Raw genomic sequence first — 20,663 nt, 5'->3', positions numbered from 1 at the left:
CGCTCTCGTGCAGTGAAGAACACGGAAACAGACAGAGGCAATCTTGTACAAAGAACAAGAAGCCTTTATTCAAAGGAACCGCGCGGTTTGTATAGAGTGTTACGATAGACTGTATTTGATTGGCTAACTAACAAAAACACCTTCCTCACACACTGTCCTTGAGAAGGAGAAAAATAAGAAGTAGAAAAACACCACCTGCTAATTATTTATATTTAAAAAATTATCATGTCCTTACAGCTCCCTCAAAATTCTCACAAGCCACTGTAAAAAACGCTTGCTGTTTCTCTTTCTCTGTCCCATGGCATCCACACCCCCTCTGCAGCCCTGGCCTTTCCCTCAGCTCCCAGAGGTGCTGCATCCTTGCAGGCACAGGCACGGCAGCACTGGCTCAGGAGCCCCTGTTTGCATTGCACACAGCAGGCGGGAGCACCCCCATGCTGTTGCTGTGGGGACATGAACCTGAGGGAGCACAAATGCCATCAGCCCCTGGGACAGGAAGGGCTGGGGGATGGCAGGGAAAGCACTCAGCTTTGTCGTGGCCTCTGCAGTCAGCCAGAAAGTTTGTTCCCATGAGCTGGGAGTTTCCTGTTCCACTGCAGATGCTGTTGCTCAGAGCCAGGGCTGCCTGGCAGCCACCCCCAAACTACCCTGAGCATTTCCTTGGCTTCACCTTTCCTTTCTCTCCTCTTTCCTGATCCAGATTTCTTCCTATTGCCCAGCCCTGTCCCCTCCCCTGCAAAAAGCCCAGCCCTGTTTGCCCTTTCCTCTCTGGGCCCACTCCCCATTGCAGTTCCTGGCTTGGCACCATGGGAACGTCCCTTGGGGAGCAGGATCATCCTACAAGTGCTGCAGGAATTGTCTGCAGGCTGCTGCAGTGCCTCGTGCTGCTCCCTTGCCAGAGGCACCCCAGGCCAGGGGGGCACATCTGGGCTGCTGTGTCTGCCTGTGGGGCTCCCTGTTCCGGGCAATGAGGAGGGGCTGCAGAGGCTCTGCAGGACTGACAGGATGGGCTTTGGGGCTGGCAGGAGAAGCTGAGGGACCTGGGCTGCTGGAGCTTCTGAAGAGGAGGCCCAGGGCTCATCCTGCCACTGCTCCAAGGGTGGTTCCAGAGAATCACAGAATCAGCAAGGTTGGAGAAGACCTTGGAGATCATCAAGTCCAACCTGTGCCCTGACACCACCTTGTCTCCCTGAGCCTCTTCCTTACCAGGAGAAACATCCCCAGCTCCCTCAGCTTCTCCTCACAGGACTTGTGTTCCAGACCCCTCACCAGCCTTGTTGCCCTTCTCTGGACACACTCCAGCACTTCCATGTCCTTCTTAAATTGGGGGCCCAGAACTGGACACAGCACTCGAGCTGTGGCCTCACCAGTGCCGAGCACAGGGGAAGAATCACTGCCCTGCTCCTGCTGGCCACACCATTCCTGAGCCAGGCCAGGAGCCATTGGCCTTCTTGGCCACCTGGGCACACTGCTGGCTCATGTCCAGCCTGCTGTCCATCAGTGCCCCCAGGTCCCTTTCTGCCTGGCTGCTGTCCAGCCACTCTGTCCCCAGCCTGGAGCGCTGCTGGGGTTGTTGTGGCCCAGGTGCACGAGCCGGCACTCGCTCTTGTTACGTGGTGGTGAAACAGCAGGCCAAAGGCCTACAAACTGAATCCTGACTCGATCCAGCAGAAGCCATGAGAAATCTTAAAGTTCTTTGTGAGAACAGAGTTCTGCAGTAGTTAAAAACAACTTGTTTTCTTTAGAAAGAGCCCCAAGACCGTTGAAAACAGCATGCTTTCCCTGAGAAAGAACTCTAGGACTGTGATAAAACAGCAGCCACCTGTATAAACTCGTTATGCACAGTTAGATGGAGAAAATAAAACCATTTTTACAATCAATTCTTGCTGCACGTACACATGGGGGATTTGAGTGACCAATGAAGACAGGATAAATCCTTGTTACTGACCAGTGTGGACTGACAGGGGATGTTCTTAAAAAACCCTATAAAAGGGGACATGCAAAGTAAACTGGAATAAATCCTTTCTTTTTGCATCATAAACCTGTCCTGCATCCTTTTTTATTGAGCACCACAGCAACATTGTTAAATCTCACTCTGTTGGATTTGGGCCCTGGATCCAGCCTGTCCAGCTCCCTCTGCAGAGCCCTCCTGCCCTCCAGCAGATCCACACTCACACCCAGCTTGGTGTCATCTGCAAATTCGCTGACAGTGCACTCAGTCTCCTCCTGCTGCTCATCAATAAAGATGTTAAACAGGACTGGGCCCACGCTCATCCCTCGGGGACACCACTGGACACACGCTGGATGTGGCACAGTCCCCACCACTCTCTGGGCCCAGATACCCAGCCAGTTCCTAACCCAGGGAAGGGTGAACCGGTCCAAGCCACAGGCTTCAGCTTTTCCAGGGAATGCTGTGGGACATGGTGTCAAAGGCTAACGTTCTGGTAGACAACATCCACAGCCCTCCCCACATCCACCAGGCCCTGGCAGAAAACTCTTGGTGGGCAGGAGCTGGGCAGGAGGCAGCCGTGTGCCCTGGCAGCCAGGGAGGCCAGGAGCACCCTGGGCTGTGTGACCAGGACAGCAAGGACGTGGATTATCCAGGTCACTGGAGCCTGGTTTGGGGTCCCCAGGGCAGGAAAGATGTCTGGCAGCTGGAGCAGGGTCTGGGAAGGGCCTCCAAGGTGGGGCTGGAGCCCTTGGGCTGTGAGGAGAGGCTGAGGGAGCTGGGCTTGTCCAGCCCGGAGCAGGGAAGGCTGAGGGGCTCCTCATCCCAGCCAGGCAGTGCCACCGAGAAGGCGATGGAGAACACAGACCCCCTGTGTGTCTCAGGCAGCTTCTTCTGCAAAAAAGCAGGTGGGAGTTGGTGCCAAGGAGCTGAAAGCTGCAGGTGCAGCCTGCAGTGGAGGAAGCTGAGATTTCTGAGATTTGCACAAGGCTGCTCAGGGTCCCAGGGGTTGGATGAGGGAAATGGTGGGGGGGGGGGGGGGGGGGTGGGTCGGGACCAAGTCAGATTGATTGTCAGCCATAAAGGGTCCTGATGTTCATGACTATTCAGACTGCATTAGGATGTGCTAAGATCAATATCAGCTGGAAATTGCTGATATCAATCCATAAACAGGAAAAGAAAACTAAACAGGAAAAAATAGTATCTTTGCATTGTTTCCAGTATAGCAGATTCAGTTCAAATACAATTCTGAAATCTGTCCAATTAACCACAAAAATCTGTAGACCCTAAATGAAATTATTCCCAGGGGCTGGTCTTGTTAGAGTGTTTTGAAATGTTAATGAGCCCTCCAGCACTGAATTCCTGAACTGAAGAGCTGAAGGTGCAACAAGCCTCTGGAGAAGTAAAATTCATAATGGAACCTCAAAGTTGCTGAGGGTCCATCCTCATCAGAGCAGGAATGAACAGAGATGGGCACAGCTTTGTGGCTGCCCCAGCTCTGGGATGGGCCCTGGGCCTGGAGCAGGAGCAGCTCCTGAGGGCCCCAAGGTCGGGGCTCTTGTGCTGCCCTGGGCAGATGGGATGGCAGCAGGGGCTGCAGAGCTCTCAGGATCTCCTGCAGAGGAGAGCAGGGCAGCCAGGGAGCCTCCTTTCCCTTGGCCAGGCCCGTTCCCCCATGCTGGGGCTGAGTCCTGTGGCAGCTGCAGCTGCTGCTGTGCCCTTGAGAGGGGCTGAGGCCGTGGGGCCAGTGCCCAGAGCAGCCTGGCCTGAGCAGAGCTGTGGGGCCAGAGCCGGCTGGGCTGGGCTGGGGAGAGGCCCTTGGTGCTGCCCAGAGCTCAGGGCAGCTGGCAGAGCTTGCAGGGAGCTGGGCTGGGCTCAGAGAGCCTGGCACAGAAACCATCAGTGTCCATCTCAGCCTGGCTGAGCGTGCAGGGGCCAGGAAGAGCACCCCAGGGTCTGCAAGTTCTCTGTGTGGGAGCTGAGCTTGTGAGCCCTTGAGCCCTGCCAAGAGCTGGGGCTGCACCTGCAGCTCCAGAGGAGATGGGACAGATGGGAGCAGAGAGAAATAATTCCTGCTACATTCTGTCTTCTGTTTGCGTGTACAGGTCGTCTGGATCCATATGTAGAGAAGGTGTTTTGTGTCAGATAAAGCTGGGATAAGAATAATATTTTTCAGCTGAAAATAATATTTCATGCATAATACATAATTAGAAAAACAAAAGGCAGATATGATCAGAAGAGCATCTGAGTTTTTCAGAGGATGAGACACTCATTGATGTTCCAGTAGTCAAAGCTGTTCAAACACTTATCTCAGGGCTTCCTTGAGATGAGAGGTGACCACCAGAGGCCAAGGCCAGCCGGAGCTCTCTGTCCTGGCAGCTTTTGTCTGGGAGAACCCCTGCATACAGGGAATTTTTCAGGGGGAATATCAATTTCAGCCATGGGCACCTGGAATGAGGGATGGTTGTTTTCCATAGGAAGGAAAGCACAGAGCCCCAGTCCACCAGTGGCTGATGAGAGGCAGCCCTCAGCATTCCAAGATCAGCTGGACCTGTCAGGAGGGCCCTGGGAGGCCAAACCTCCCAGATCTCTTCCATCTCCCGTTGGTTCCATGAATTCCTGTAGTGTCACAATGTTCTCCTTGCTTCACATGTGACACAATGGTCTCCATGGATCCATGAAGCCCTGAAGTGGCAAAATGGTCTCCAGAGGCAGGAAGGCCCAGAGCCCCAGTGTTTCAGGGGCACATGAGAACAGACCCTCAACATGCTGAGGTCAGTTGAGCCAGTCAGGCCAAGCCAACCACACCTGTTACCAGTTCCCATTGATTGATGGGTCCCCGCAGGGTCGCAATGCTGGTGTCATATTGGACCCTTGGTTCCATGAGGCCCCACTGTGTCACATTGGCCCCTTGCTTCCATTGGGCCTCATAGTGTCACAGTTGTCCCCTCTTGCTTCCTTGAGGCCTTGCAAGGCTTCCTTGAGGTCTCCTTGGTACTGCCATATCACAATGGACCTTTCGTTCAATGAGGCCTGGCTTTGTCAAAACGATGTCCTGTATTTCATGGGGTCTCACAACCTCACAATGGACCCTTGGTTCCATGAGTCCCACACTGTTCCATGAATCTTTAGTTCCATGAGGCCCTGTAGTGTCACAACTGTCTAGTTGGTTTCATGGTGCCGCACAGTGCCACAATTGCCCTTTGGCCCAACAGGGCCTCAAAGTGTCACAATGGACTCCTTGTTTCTATCAAGCCTTGTAGTATCACCATGGACTCCTTGGTTCCATGGGGACACAAGGTGCTACAATGGCCCTTTGGTTTCACAAGGCCTCAAAGTGTGAAAATTGCCTCCATGGTTTCATGAGGCCCTCCTGTGTCAAAATGGACTTTGGTTCCAAGATGCCCCACAGTGTCACAATGCTTGGTTCTGCATTATAAGTATCCCCCTTAGACCCTTGGAGTCCCACAGTGCCACTATTGTGCCTTTGGTTCCATGAGGCCCTGCTGTGCCACAATGGTCTCCTTTGTTCCATGATATCCCGTAGCAGAGCAATGGTCTCCTTGGTTCCAGGGTGTCAGAATGGCCCCTCTGCCCCATGGAGCCCCACAGTGTCACTATGGTCCCCGTGATCCCATGAGGCCCTGAGGTGTCACAATGGCCCCTTGGTTCCAAGGGGGCCCGCAGTGTCACAAGGCTGCCTTAGTTTGACAAAGCCCTGCAGGGTTGTAGTGACCCCTTGGTTCAACAAGGCAAAGCAGAATCAGAATGGCCCCTTGGTTCCATGGAGTACCACAGTGTCACCATGGTCCCAGTGCTCCCACAGGGCCCCACAGTGGAACAATGGACCTTTGGTTCCATGAGGTTCCTCAGTGTCTCAGTGGCCCCTTGGCTCCAAGTGGCCCTGCAGTGTCACAGTGGCAGGTGGTTCCATGAGGCCCCCCAGTGTCAAAATGGTCTCCTTGGCTCTGTGAAGCCCTACAGAGCCACAATGGACCCTTGGTTCCAGGAGGCCTTGCTGTGTCACAATGGACTTTTTGTTCCAGGAGCTTCGTCGCTGTCAACAATGGTCTGAGTTCCACAGTGTCACCATGGATCCTTTGTTCCCTGAGGTTCCATAGCATACCATGATTGCCTTGATTCCAGAACCTTCTGCAGTGTCACAATGGACCACTGTTTCCATGCAGCCCCACACTGTCACAATGACCCCATGGCTCCGTGAGCTTCCATACTGTCAGCAATGGTCTCCTTGGTTCCATGAGGCCTTGCTCTGATACAATGGACTTTTGGTTCCATGGGATTCCACTGCATCCCAATGGACCCTTTGTTCCATGAGGTTCCACAGTGTCAGAGCTGACTCCTTGCTTCTGTGAGCCTCTGCTGTCACCAAATGTCCAAAATATCAGAAAAAGACACCTGAAAAGTCATCTGGTGTTTAGGAGGGCATCATTTATTCAGGTCCTGACGTCCAACATGGGATAACTCCTAACCGTACATGGACATGAGATTCTACCAGTTTGTTGCTTATATACCAATGCTAAATGCCAATTACAATTCACCCATTTCCATAAAACCCAGACCAAGTTCTCTTGTTTTTAGTCCTTGTTTTCTCTGTCCCTGCACCCTTGAGCCAGATGTCTTCTTCTTCTCTTCCAACCATCCTTGCTGGGAAAGCAGCCCCTGCATGCCTTGTTCCTGTGCTGAAAGGTCACAGGCAGGGTAAAAATGGAATGAAGCCTTTTGGTATCAGCCCAAGGCTTTGTGTGGGCAGGCAGAGGCAGGCAGGAGGCAGAGCTGTCAGCAAAGGAAGGGGCCAGCCAGGTGGGGCAGCCGGGGCATGAGGACAGCCTGCAGGGACAGAGGCGCAGGGCAGGGACACCGTGGCACAGCCTGGGCTGCACAGGGCACAGGCATGGGCAGCAGCTGCAAGGCCCTGACAGAGCCAACCTGGGCAGCACTTGGGCCATGGCTGCTGGCCCTGGGCCTGAGGCAGGAGCAGGAGACAAGTGACCCTTGCAGGCCTGGGGCCTCATTGCCTCCTTGGCCCTGCTCAGCAGCCTGGCAGGGGCCGCCCCATGCTCCTGCCCTTGCCATTGCACATCCCCACATGGCAGTGCCCATCCCGGGAAGAGCCCTGAGCAAGGAGGGAGGGACAGCATCTGCCTGGCCAGGGGCTGGGGCTCAGGCCTTGGCCCTTTGCATTCCTGAAACACAGCCAGCTTTGCTCAGCACCACAGACACCTTGGCCTTGTTTGTCCCCAGCTGTCATCACTGCCTCCAGTGTTCTGCTCTAACTGGAACCCGGGGACACTTTCTCAGTCGTGTCCCTCAGTGGGACCCATTAAAACTTTAAGAAACTTTGGATTTTAAATTTAACTTTAAGCTCTTGGGAAGTTTTTTGAACATACTCTCAGGGACTGATTCTGATGTAAATAACACCAACGCCCTGAGAGGGTCATTAAAGTTTCTTTAGTCCATTGATGGAGAAAGATTTCAAAAAACTTGTAAGAAATACACATTCCTATTTTAAATTATGTATTCTAGCACATTTCTCTTCAGATCAGAGGTGATTGCAGCATTCTGTGATTTATGTTGATCCAGGGCCTCTCCTCAGGAGCTCTGGCCTGCTCACAGAAGCTGTGCCTTGAGCTCTGACCCAGTGTGCACAACCTTGCTCCACATTCCCCAGCCCCATCCTGTCTGTCCTCCCTCCCCTGGCACCTGCTGTGCTTGGAGAGCTGGCTGCACTCAGGCTAAGAGGGCTTTTCCCTTGTTGTAGTTTTGAAGCAATCTGAAAGTCCTGAGTTTCCCCACTGCAAACAGACACACTCCTCAGGTGTGTGCCAGCCCAAGGTGCCCCCAAAGCACTGCAGAGCTGCCCTGGGCCAGCTGTGAGGGTGGATCATCAGCCCAACCTGCACTGGGCACTGCAAGGGGCTGTGGCCATGGGCACTGCCCTGACCCCACTGCTGGGTTTGGCTGCCACGGCAACCGTGAGCCATTAAACTGTGCTTGGAAACACTGGGCAGGACTGGGACATACTGGGGAACACTGGGAACGCTGTGGGAGACACTGGGACAAACTGGGAGTGACACTGGGGAGGACTGGGACAACCTGGGGACACGAGGAATGGTAAGGGGGAATCTGGGTGGACTGCAAGGGTAAACACTGGGACATACTGGGAGTGATATTGGGAGTTATACTGGGGTAAATTTGGGACACTGGGAACCCACTGGAGAAGGCTGAGGGGAACTGGAAGGGACTGGGAATGAAGTCAGGTGTATTGGCAGGGACTGGAGGGGCGCTGGCGTTGTACTGTGCTTTACCGGGGATGAACTGGGCTGTGCTGGGAGGGACTGGAGGAGGGTGAATGTGCGCTTCCCGCCGCCACCGCCTCCTTTTTTTTGAGGCTCCCGCCAATCAGCGCCCGCAGCCAATCAGCGCCGGGATCAGGGCCTCGGGGGCGGGGATTAGGACGGGCGACATGTTTGGGTTCTTGCATACAACTCCCGTCATGCCCCGCGGTCCGATTGAGCACCATTGGAGCCGGGACTACAGCGCCCGTCATGCCCCGCGCTCCACAGACCGCCCCCCCCCACCCCCGGTATCCGCCCCCCATCTGTCCCATAAGTGTCCCCCAGACCCTCCAGGATCCCTCAGTGCCCCTCAGCGCCCATTCGGGACCTCCCAAGGGCGTCCCCGGATCCCCTGAGTGCTCCCAACTCCACAGATGCCCGGTACAGCCACTTCTGGGAATTCATCTCCTCTCATCCCCGCGGCCCCAGAGCCCCTCATAACACTGTCCCGCGCCTAAAACTCCTGCCGTGCCCCGCGCTCTAAAGAGCCCCGTTGGAGCTCCCCGAGCTCCCCTCAAAGACTCCCGAACCGTTTACGTTCCCCCCGAGGGCTTCAAGTCGCGGCTCGGACGCAAAAGTGTCCCCCAAGAGTCTTCCCGGACCCCCAAACGCCGCGTCCCATCCACTTCCGGGACTACAGCTCCCATCATGCTCCGCGGCGTACGCACAGCGCTATGCCAGCCGGGACTTCAACTCCCGTCATGCCCCGCGCCCCGCCGGGAGCCATTGCAGCTGCGCCTCGAACTCCCGTGATGCTCCGCGGCCCCGTTCAACCGTATCACACCCGCGCCTCCAACTCCCATCACCCCCCCGCGCCCCAGAGAGCCCCGTTCGAGCCCCCCAAGGGCCCGCCCGGACCCCGAAGGGCCCCAAATTCCCCTCCCTGACCTCCAAGGGCCCCCCCGGACCCCCAAGTGCTCCCCCGGACCCCGAACTGTCCCTCAGCATCCCTGAGTGCCCCTCCAAGTGCCCACCCGGCTGCCCCAAGTGTCCTCCAGAGCCTCAAGTTCTCTCTGAATTCCCTCCCCAGGCACAAAACTGCCCCAAAAGTGCCCCAGAAATGTCTCCAGGGACCCCAAAGTGCACCCCCTTGATCCTGTCTGAGAAAAAGAAAAAAATCATGACAAAATTGACTATAAACATTTCTAATTATCATAAAGAGGGATAAATAATTAACCAATGGAACTTAATTAATCAGTGGAAGGAAATTGTGTTATTGAGATTCAATGAACATTAATTTCCTTGTATGCTAAAAATGTTTAGATTTGTTATAAAAATAAAAACTAAGTAATAAAAAACAATTTTTAAAGAACTATATATATGATAAATGAATTTATTCATTACATATTAACACTATAGAATAAATAACATGAACATTTTTGGATGTTTTAGGATATCAGTCCCAGATGACGATGACGGACATGGTGAGGCTGGGGGTGAGGAGCAGGTTGTCCAAACAGGCTCAGCCTGCCAGGGGCTCATTCTTGTCCATGCCCAGACCTCCTGAGGAGATAGTCAGCATCAAGATCACTTGGGGAATGTTTCTGCCAGCTCCTCTCTGAACAGGAAAATAGAAACTTATTCCCTGGATTAAAACCAAAAATCATGAGGTGCACTTTGAAATCTCTCTCCTTAAAAGAACTACAAACTTACCCAAATCTCTGCAGATGCCCTGGGGACTCAAAGACAATGGAAGGAAGACCAAGAGCTCCTGAGGGCTTTCTGTACTTTAATCAGCCCCACGGTGGATTTGGGGCTGGGTCCAGGAGCCTCAGGCACTGAGAGAAGGATGAAGAAGCCGCTCAAGGAGCCAGCAGCAAAACTCCAAGTCCCCTGGAGCACGGCTGGGCCCCAGGGAGGGCAGGGAGTGCCAAAGGCTCCCCAGGGACTGCTGAGAGCAGATCCTTGAGGCCAGGACTGCAGGGAGCCCAAGGCTGTGAGCAGGGAGCTGCAATGCTGAGCAGGGCCTGGCTTGGCTGCAGGAAGCAGAAAGGCCAAGCCCTGAGCCCAGCCTGGGCCAGCAGGGCCTGTCCCTCACGGGTGGCTCGGGGCTCTTTGTGGGGCAGGGGATGTGAGGGGCAGCAAGGACAATGCCATCAACCCGTGGGACACTGCAGATCCTCAGGGAACCGAGGGCCAGTGTGACACAGCGGGGCCTCATGGCACAAGAGGCCATTGTGAGCCTGCGGGGCTGTGGCACCCCAGAACACTCAAATGCTGGGGGCAACCAAAGGCTTGTTAGATTTGCCCATTTATCCCAATACAAAAAAACAAACAAAATTAAATGTAACAGCAATTTTATTTAAGTAGCTTAATATATATAAAATTGAATGCACTCAAAATATTGACAATATAATTTGGCTAAAATAAGGGTTAATTTGGTTCTGATAACAGCGCATAAGCAAACAAAACAAAACAAAACAAAAAAGCCTGGGGTACGAGCAGGGTACGGAGCGCAGGGCTTTTGGGCCCCGCCATCTCACATACAAGCTTGTCTAGCCCAAATTCCCCTTTTATGCTGTGTGTCATCACCATCTCCTCCCATTTTCAATTCGTCACACTTGTATCTCTGCCCTCATCATCACCTTCATCACGCATGCTCCACCATCCTTTTAGGGGGTCGCACCACTCTTTGGGGTCATCTTGGAGGAAGGTCTCTCTTCTTCCTTGTGTACTTTATTTCACCTTTTGGATTATACATGTACACCACGCTGGTATAGTATAAGCCAAAGCTAACATAATATAAGCCAATATTATGTTCCAATGTTAAGGCAATAAATCTCATATAATGAACATTTTCCTGGTGTCCAACCAAATTCTCCTCTCTTCCAGGTAAATTTACTAATAGTTATCTCTTGCTTCTTCCTGTTCTGAACATCTGCAAGAAAAAGAGGTGGAGAACCCTTCCTCTTTCTTGGCATTACACATCTAACTGTTTTATTATTTCCAATTATTAATGATTGTATCAATATTAATTACTGCTTCAATTTTGTCAGCATGAATCACACCTATTTATCACAGGCTCCTTTGCTCGAGTTTGGTGCACAGGAGAAACACCAACCAGATATTCGCAAGAAGTCAGAATGGCACAAAATTTTACTGGCAAAGTACAAAAAGCCAAGGAACTTTGGAAAAGGATTTGATCCAACATCCAGTCCAACATAAAACACTTATCAGAGCAGTAACTTCATTAACTTGGCCCATTTAACCTGGAAACCTTTAAACACTTCAGTTCTTCAGGTACCCAAAAATGTTCCATAGAAAGAGCATTAGAAGGAGAGCAAAGAGAGAGCGACAGAAAGACAGAAGCTCTATAGAAATAGACACTGCTATGGCTCCCAGCTGCTGGGGTTCCAGTGTCTCTGTTTGAGACACACACCCCAGGAGAAGGCAGAGTCCATACCAGGGGCTGACCCAGTTAGCTCATTTAACCTGAAAACTTTAAATCCTTAAAGTGTTAAGTTACCCAAAAATGTTCCAGGTAAAGAGGATTAAAAAGAGCAGAAAGCGAGAGAGACAGAAAGACAGAAGAGATATAGACAGACACACTTATTGCTACAACTGCAAGGGTTCCAGCATGGGCGTGAGTTCAAAACTCCTGAATGAACAGACAGGGTCCAGACCCTGCTCTGTGTTTTTAAGCCCCTGGGCCTTTGTGGGCCTCCCCCCAGGTGGGACTTCTGATGGCTCGGGCAATCAGGGCTGGGTCAGCGCTGTCCCCACTGTGTGACTGATTGACAGCTCATCCCAAGGTGTCTCGGGACATTGATCTCACCCAGCCTCTGACAGCGACCATGGTGACACTGGGGAACCTCATGGAACCGTGGGTGACTTGTGACCATGCGGGTCTGTCCCGGATTGCAAGGCAAGATGTATTCCATTTGCCATCTGGATGGCAGTTGTCTTCTGTTCAGTGGGAAGCTTTCCTTATCTCTTCCACAAGCAATCCTTCCTCCAGGGGGACATCTGCTGATAACAGGCTATTGAATGTCACTGCATGACCCACAAGAGCTACAGCGTCCCATTGTGAGATGCTCCGCCCAGAGGCAGGAGCCCAGCATTCCTACCCGGATATCATCTTGAGTTTCTGGAAATACCACACAGCGTCTCCACAGGATTCCCGGAGGAACAGCTGCCTCTTCCACTGGATCTGCAGAGGAAGACTCCACCCTTTTCTAGAGCATCCCTGCTCCAACAGAATCACACCTGCTATTCCAGGAGGACTGCAGCCACAATTCCAATTGGACTGCTCCCAACACCCTGACCCACAGGGTGTCAGGTTGTGTTCTGACTCTGTCAGTGTTGTTTTCGTTTATGGCATTGTTTATTTCATCTATTAATTTTCTTCCCTAATAGAGAACTGTTATTCCTGCTCCTGTGTTTTTGCCTTAGAGCCCCTTAATTTCAAATTTATAACAATCAAGAGGGAGGGGGTTTACATTTTTCCATTTCAGGGGAGGCTCCTGCCTTCCTTAGCAGACACCTGTCTTTCCAAACCAAGACAGGGTCCAAGGACACCACGGTGACACTGGGGAACCTCATGGAACCAAGCAGGCCCTTGTGACACTGTGAGGACTCATGGAAATGAGGAGTCCATTGTGACTGATAGGGAAGATTCATTACAGACAATTCGATGGGTGAAGGTTTTGGTGTTAACGCCATTGAAATGGGTTTTAATGTCTCCATTAACTTTATTACAGAGCCCAGACAGCTTGGCTCCTGAAACAGACACGTGGGGCTGCACGAGCTTCAGTTTATGAACTCTGGGGTAAAATCACAGGTTCCGGAGGGGAATATGTGACAGGCGGTTTGGGAAGGCTGAACCTTCCTCGTACCTGGGCCAATGGGGAAAGGAAGAGGGCAACATGCAGCCTGGAGTTTGGATAAAAGGAGGCTGCACCCTCCAGAACCTCGAGGGAGAAAACCCCGTGGGCGTGTGCCCTGGTGGACTCTTTCCCTTTATTGGAATAAAGTTGCAGGACTCCTGTGTCTCCTTTATGGACACTGGCTTTTCATAGCGTGATTTTCCATGCATGACACTATGGAATGTCACGGAACCAAGGAGCTGTTGTGACACATCAAGGCCCCATTGGAACAAAGAATCCATTGTTGACAGTGGAGAAAGTCATGGAACCAAGGGGCCATTGTGGCAATGCAGATCCAAGGACACCATGGAGACACCATGGAATCTCATGGAATCAAGGAGACCATTGTGACACTGGTGCCTCATGGAATCATGGAGACCATTGTGACACTCTGGTGCCTCATGGAATCATGGAGACCGTTGTGACACTCTGGTGCCTCATGGAATCATGGAGACCATTGTGACACTCTGGTGCCTCATGGAATCATGGAGACCATTGTGACACTCTGGTGCCTCATGGAATCATGGAGACCATTGTGACACTCTGGTGCCTCATGGAATCATGCCAATCATTGTAAAACTCAGAATCCCTATGAAACCAAGGGTCAAGGATGAAACTATGGGGCCATAGAACCAAGGAGCCATTGTGACACAGTGAGGCTGCATGGAGCCCAGGGGATCTTGTGAGATTTCAAGACCTTCTAGAAGCAAGGGGCCATTGTGACTCTACAGAAGCAAGGAGAATATTGTGACAAGGAGAACATCGTCACGCTACAGGGACTCGTGGAACCAAGGAGTCCATTGTGACACTGTGGGGCCCCATGGAACCAAGGGGACAGGGAACAGGTCTTGACTGTTTGACTGGCTTGGCCTTCTGGGGGCCACCTGACAGGTCCAGCTGACCTTGGCATTTTGAGGACCCCTGCTCATCAGCCTCTGGAGCCCTGGGGCTCTGGGCTTTCCTTACTATGGGAGAGAACTGTCCTTCTCCTCCAGAGGCCCATGGCCTGAAATTGGGATCGTTCTCCAAATTTCTATATATGCCAGGATTGTTTCCAGATGAAATCCAGACAGATCTGGGTGGCCAAGCCAGCCAGGAGCCACCTCTTATCTGCCTTTGAAACACTGGGGCCATGTGCTTTTCTTTCTTATGGGAAAAAAGCACCTTTCACATCCAGGTCCCCATGGCAAATTTGGGAATCCACCTCCAGAATTCCAAGGATATATCCCAGACAAAAGCTGCCAGGGGAGACAAGTCTGGCTGGCCTTGGCTTCCTGAGGGCTGCTTCTCATCTGCCTTTGAAACACTGGGGCTCTGTGCTTTCCTAACGGAAAGAACTCTTCTTCCATTGAGGCACCCAAAACCAGAATTGAGATTCCACCTCCAAAATCCCTATGTCCAAGGATAGCCCCCAGAAAAGGAGTCAGGAGAGACAGGTCTAACTGGTTTGGCCTATGGTGGCCAACTCTCATCTTCTTCCAAAAAAATTGGGCTTTGCACTTCTCTTTCCTCTGGAAAAAACCATCCATCTTGATCAGGTGCTCAAAGCCAAACGTGGATTCCACCTCCAAAACTCCCTTCATCCAAGGATTGCTCCCAAGTGAAAGCTGCCAGGACAGACAGGTCTGGCTGCCCTTGGCCTCTTGGGGGCTGCCTCTCACCTGCTTTTGAAACACTGGGGCTCAGTGTTTTCCTTCCAATGGAAAAGAACCGTCCTTCTCATTAAGGTGTCCATAGTCAAAATTGAGATTTCTCCTCCCCAATTCTGTATATCCAAGGATTTCTTGGGGATGAAAGCTGCCAGGACAAACAGATCTAGCAGTCTTCGCCTCCCAGGAGCCACCTCTTGAGATCCTCTTCTGCCTTTCAAACACTTGGACTCTGTGCTTTCCTTCCTGTGGAAAAGAACTGTCCTTCTTATCTACACAGGAATGGCCAGAATTGGGATTCCACCTGCAAAATTCCCTATATCCAAGGGCTGCTTTCAGACAAAAGCTACCAGGACAGAGTTCAGGCTGGCCTTGGCCTCTGATGGCCGCCTTTCATCTGGCCCTGAAACACCGTTGCTCCTTGCTTTCCTTCCTATGGAAAAGAATGGTCCTTCTCCTCCAGGCGTTACTTTCCAAAATGGGTATTCTGCCTCTAAAATCCCAAATATCTGGAGATTGCTCCCAGACAAAATCTGCCAGCACTGTCTGATCTGGCTGCCCTTGGCCTCTGGTGGCTGTTGCTCATCTGCCCCTGGAACACTGGGGCTCGGTTGTTTCCTTCCTCTGGAGACCACTGTGACTCTGTGGGAACTCATGGATCCAAGGGACAGTTGTGACTCTGTGGGAACTCATGGATCCAAGGGACCATTGTGACTCTGTGGGACCTCGTGGAGCCATGGAGACCATGGTGACACTTCAGGGCCCCATGGAACTGTGGGGTCATTGTGACACTGTGGGACCTCGTGGCGCCAGGGACATCTCTGTGGCACTGCTGGGCCGCATGGTCCCAAGGGGCCAGTGTGAAGCAGCAGGGCTTGGTGGAACCAAGAGGCCATTGTTGCATTGCAGGGCCTCGTGGAACCCAAGGGCCGTTGTGATCCTGCAGGGCACCGTGGATCCATGGAGAGCATTGTGGAATTGCAAGGCCCCTTGGAATCATGGAGACCATTGTGACACCGTGGGGCCCCAGGGAACCAAAGGGCCATTGTGACCCTGCAGGGCCTCATGGAAGCACGGGGCCATTGTGACACTTCAGAAGCAAGGGGAACATTGTGACACTGCAGGGCCTCATGGAGCCAAGCCTCGTGGAACAGCTCTGGCTGGTTTTGCTTCCCAGGGTCCACCTGTTAGGTCCAGCTGATCTTGGAATGTTGAGGACTGCCTCTCATCAGTCTCTGGAGAGCTGGGGCTCTGTGCTTTCCTTCCTATGGAAAAGAACCATCCCTCTTTCCAGGTGCCCATGGCCAAAACTGATACTCCCCCTGAAAAATTCCCTATATGCAAGGGTTCTCCCAGACAAAAGCTGCCAGGACAGAGAGCTCTGGCTGGCCTTGGCCTCTGGTGGTCAACTCTCATCTCAATGAAGTCCTGAGGAAAGTATATGGACAGAGTTCACCACTGGAACATCAGTGAGTCTCTCATCCTCTGAAAAACTCAAATGCTCTTCTGATCATAGGTGTCTTTCTTTCCTTGTTGTGTATTATACATGAAATATTATTTTTGGCTAAAAAATTATTATTCTTCTCCCTCTACCAGTGTTATCTGACACAAAACACCTTGTCTAGCAATGGATCCAGGTCACCTGTATAAGCAAACACAAGAAAGAATGCAGCTCAAGGGATCACAAGCTCAGCTCCCACACAAAGAACTTGCAGACCCTGGGGTGCCCCTGTCAGCATCAGTGCTCAGAGCCTTTCTGCAACCTTCCCCCTGGAGCTGCTGCTTCCCTGCAGCCCCGGCCACAGCCAGCAGCAGATCCTGTTGTGTCCCGAGCAGCAGAGCCAGCTCAGGGCCCTGTGGGGAGCAGGAGCTGGGGCAGCAGGACAAGCCAGCCCGGCCATGGCCAGGACACGCTCAGCCAGGGAAAGGGATGTCCAGGGAGAAGAGCAAGGGAGCGTTTCTGGGCCTGCAGGAAGGAATGCAGAGGAAGCTGCTGCTGCAGGCACCAGCTCTGGCCAGGCCTCTCTGTCCCCTGCCCAGGGCTGCTGTGCTGGCCTGGGGAGAGGGGCTATCACTGAGTGGGCAGAGGCAGCCTGTGCTGAGCATCTCCTGGAGGAATTCAGAAATCTGACCTGAGCATGTGTTCATGTGTTTAGGAAAGCCAAAGCTCAGCTGGAGCTGATGGAGGCTGCAGGCAACATCCAGAGCAAAGTTAATTCAGGCACTGTGTTTGCAGTAAATGGCTGCAAAAGGAACATGACAACCTTCTGCTGCTGCATGAGGGCAGGGAGGGGCAAATCTAGGGTCATAGAATGGCTTGGGTTGGAATCCTAAAGATTATCCCATTTCCATGGGCAGGGACGCCTTCCACTGGACCAGACTGCACCATCCAACCTGGCCTTGAACACCTCCAGAGGTGGGGAGTCTGCAGCCTGCCTGGGTAACCTGTGCCAAGGCCTCAGCACCCTCACTGGGAAGAATTTCTTCCCAATATCCCATTTAAACCTGCCCTCCTTCACCTCATGGCCATTCCCCCTTGTCCTGTCCCTCCAGGCCTTTGTCCAAAGTCCCTCTCCAGCTCTCTCAAAGCCCCTTTAGGGGCTGGAATGGGCTCTGATGTCTCCCTGGAGCCTTCTGGTGCCCAGGCTGAACAGCTCCAGCTCTCTCAGCCTGGCTCCAGAGCAGAGGAGTTCCAGCCCTGCAAATGTCCATTGTGACACTGCAGGGCTTCATGTAACCAAGGCTCCATTGTCACACTGTGGAACCAAGGAGACCCTTGTGGAAGCCACAAGGAACCAAGGGGCCATTGTGACACAGCAGAGCCCCATGGAACCGTTTACGTATCCTAGAACTCCAGGGGCAGTGGGAACGTCTCGAAGTGGGAATAGCCTAGACGTTTCCCCTTCCTCCCCGCTATCTTCTGTGTGTACCTTCTTTTTCCCCATGTCCGGCTTGCTGGTGGTGAGCCTGCCCCCCCTGTAGGTACTACTTGTGTTTCTTCTGTGATGGTTTGAGGTAGGCTATGTGTTTGTTGTGTGCCTGAGGCTTGGTCCATTATTATAGAGCCTTCAGGTTCCGCCGGTGCAGCCGTCTGAGCTGACTCAGGCATCTGCAGATTTTCCAGAGGGGGTGGTGCAGACGCCTGAGCCGGCGGGTATGGAGGCGGGAGGTTTTCTAAAGGTTCCCATTCCTCCTTTTTGGCCGTGTTCCCTTTTTAAACTCCAATGGGATATAACCCCACCGTGGCCTGCTCCCATAACTGAGCATATTCTTCTTCCTTATCATTTGGAGCCCTTAAATCGTGCACATACGCACACAGAGCTGGGCAGACTCTTTTCTCAAAGGTCCCGAATACTGGCCAAATCATCTTTCTCCTTATTTCCTTCCCTCCCCACACCTTTACAAAATAATGGATCATCTTTCTCTTAGATTTCCTCCTCCTATCGTAGCTGTCACCCCACCTTTCTAGCATCCATCCCAAAGGACTGTTAACGGGGATTTCTAACTCAGGTTGCTCCTCTTCAGGCTTTTCCTGATTTTTATCCACCTCCTTACTTTTTCTTAGTCCCATACTTATGCCGCCTATTAGGACTTGCTTTCTTTTTGATCCTCTTCTCCAAACTCTTCTTCCGCTTGAGGACTCTTTAATTTTACTTGGTTCCCTATCCCCACTGGTGTTACTGATCTTATAGTGAATCGCTCTATAAGGGTTTCCTCACCAGCGCTTAGGCTCTCAGATTTTTATACTTACTGTGAGCTTCACTGTTAAGCCCTAGGGTTCGGGTGTGCTGTGCTTCTATCTCCTCCGTCCTGAGGATTAGCCTTCCCGAGCCCTCCCGTGACCAATCTCCCGGACCCCCACCCATGTCCCAGAGTTGACGTGTGTGTGTTTTTCAGTCACTTCCCCTTTGCCCGACCACTTCCCTCCTGGGAGAGGGGAAATGCGGTTGGCGGAACCGCACCCTCTCTGTGATAATATCACGTCTCACACACCCACGCTCAGTCACCCTCACTCAGCCACGCGATACTTACGATTCCTGTTCCCACGTGGACTTCTTCGTGCACGTAGACCTTTTTACAAGTGAAAAAAACTATCAGCGGTTTTGCAGACGTATTCTCTAAGGTTCTGAGAGCCCTTACAATGGGCCCGTCCTATCCCTAAATCGTGGTTTTCGGGTTTTTTTTTTAGTGTTCTGGATCTAATTGGTCTTTTAGAGGCCCCCCAATCCAGCGGGACCGCCAAGTGCTCGGGCTTGGCGGGGCACCTCCCCGCTGGGACGGAGCTTCTCTAAAGAGCCGAATTAGACCACGGCGGCAGTCACCATTTGTTATAAATGTAATTGCCAATTACGCCGGATCAATAATTTGCGAGAGTCAAATTACTGTAAAATATCAAAGTATAAAATTTATTTTGCATTCAAATTCACAATTTAAGCCAGCCACGAAGTGAAACGGACAGAGTCAAGCCGGGGACTTTGGCTCTGGGTGACACACGTACGCAGCTCTGAGCCGCTGTCGCATCAGAGAGGTAGTGGCACACCATGGCCATGTCCGAGCCCAGTTTTTATACTCTTTTTCTAGCTGGAGGCAAGGATGTCCTTTTTCCTTCTCATAATCAAGTGAGTTTCCAAAGCTTCTCTGGTCCAGGGATAATACTATGAGATAGAAGACAGTCCAGTTCTCGACATCTTGGGAATAATTCATAGGTTTCCTGTCTTCTGCTAGACGAGTCCTTAAGGAGCACGTTTACAATACACAAACCAGTGTTCGGGAAGATACACAAGTTAAACAGTCTTTTACAGGTAGTACTTTACATGTTAACGGATTTCCCCAAAACAGACTATAGACTAAGTGAATTATCATAAAATATGCTATCTCTCCAGCTATCTGTGGCCAGGTGTGCCGCTGATAGCTTATTCCTGACTTATTTAAGATTTCCCAATTTCTGGGTTGCCTTCCTCTTCTTCACATGTAAATGTGGCAAAACTACGTGTGGTATGTGTAAGACAACTGGCTTCCCAAGCCCTGAGAGCTACTATGTAAACTCCATTCTTTAGCTTTGGTAACTAGCCTGGGCATGTTTCCTTCAGCAGTTTTTATTTAGAGTTGCAAACTCGTAATATTCTTTTAACAGATCTAAGAAAGAGCTATATTTTAGTATATTTATAATTACTGTACTTATAGTGACATTACATTCAGCATATTAACTGCATATTACTAATTTATCACACTATGAATTTTGACATATCTGTAACAATCTGGTAACATCCCGCCCTTTGAGGTTTGTGAAGCTTCACTTCTCTTCAAGTCTTCCTAAGCCTCACATCAGTGTCTGCTGGAATTAAATCCCGCTCCCCATCCCACACCAGCCCTGCCTTTCCCTCCTCCAGCCTTGGTCTCCAGCACAGCCATGGAGGCTCTTTGGGCTCTTGACTGCTCCTGCAGCCACCAAGGGCAGCTGAGCTCTGCCTTTGGCACAGTCAGCCCTGCCCAGCGCAGGCCATGCTCAGCAATTGCTTGTGAGTGCCCGGCCTTGCTGCCAGCCCCGGCAGCGGCTGCGTGGCCCCTTTGTGGCCCTGTGCTGGCCCAGCCATGGTGCCCCAGCCCCTGGGCAGGCCCAGCCCAGGCCAGGAGCATTGCGGCTGGGAACGGCCCCTGTGCCGTGGTGCCCACAGCAGCCTTGGGGCTCTGTGCCCCGTGGCCTCCCTGCTGGGCAGCCTCTGCCAGCTCCTGCAGAGCCCCTGGCACCTGTGGGGCTGCACAGACAGCCCTGCCCCGGGCTCTGCCGGCCTCTGGGCCAGCAGAGAGGCAGCCAGGGCTGGCCATGGCCAGGAACAGGCCCTGA

The 20,663-nt window shown here is 52.2% G+C and overlaps 1 protein-coding gene across 1 annotated transcript in view; it reads left to right on the top strand.

Annotated features, from left to right (window-relative positions):
* The window catches only part of LOC119696422 (olfactory receptor 1G1-like), a 121,142-nt gene that overhangs the window by 4,142 nt on the left and 96,337 nt on the right, over positions 1-20,663 (top strand). The window lies entirely within an intron of this gene.

Source organism: Motacilla alba, unplaced genomic scaffold, assembly GCF_015832195.1.
Source record: "Motacilla alba alba isolate MOTALB_02 unplaced genomic scaffold, Motacilla_alba_V1.0_pri HiC_scaffold_28, whole genome shotgun sequence".
Taxonomy (NCBI): Eukaryota; Metazoa; Chordata; class Aves; order Passeriformes; family Motacillidae; genus Motacilla; species Motacilla alba.
This window is presented reverse-complemented; position numbering and strand designations above follow the sequence as displayed.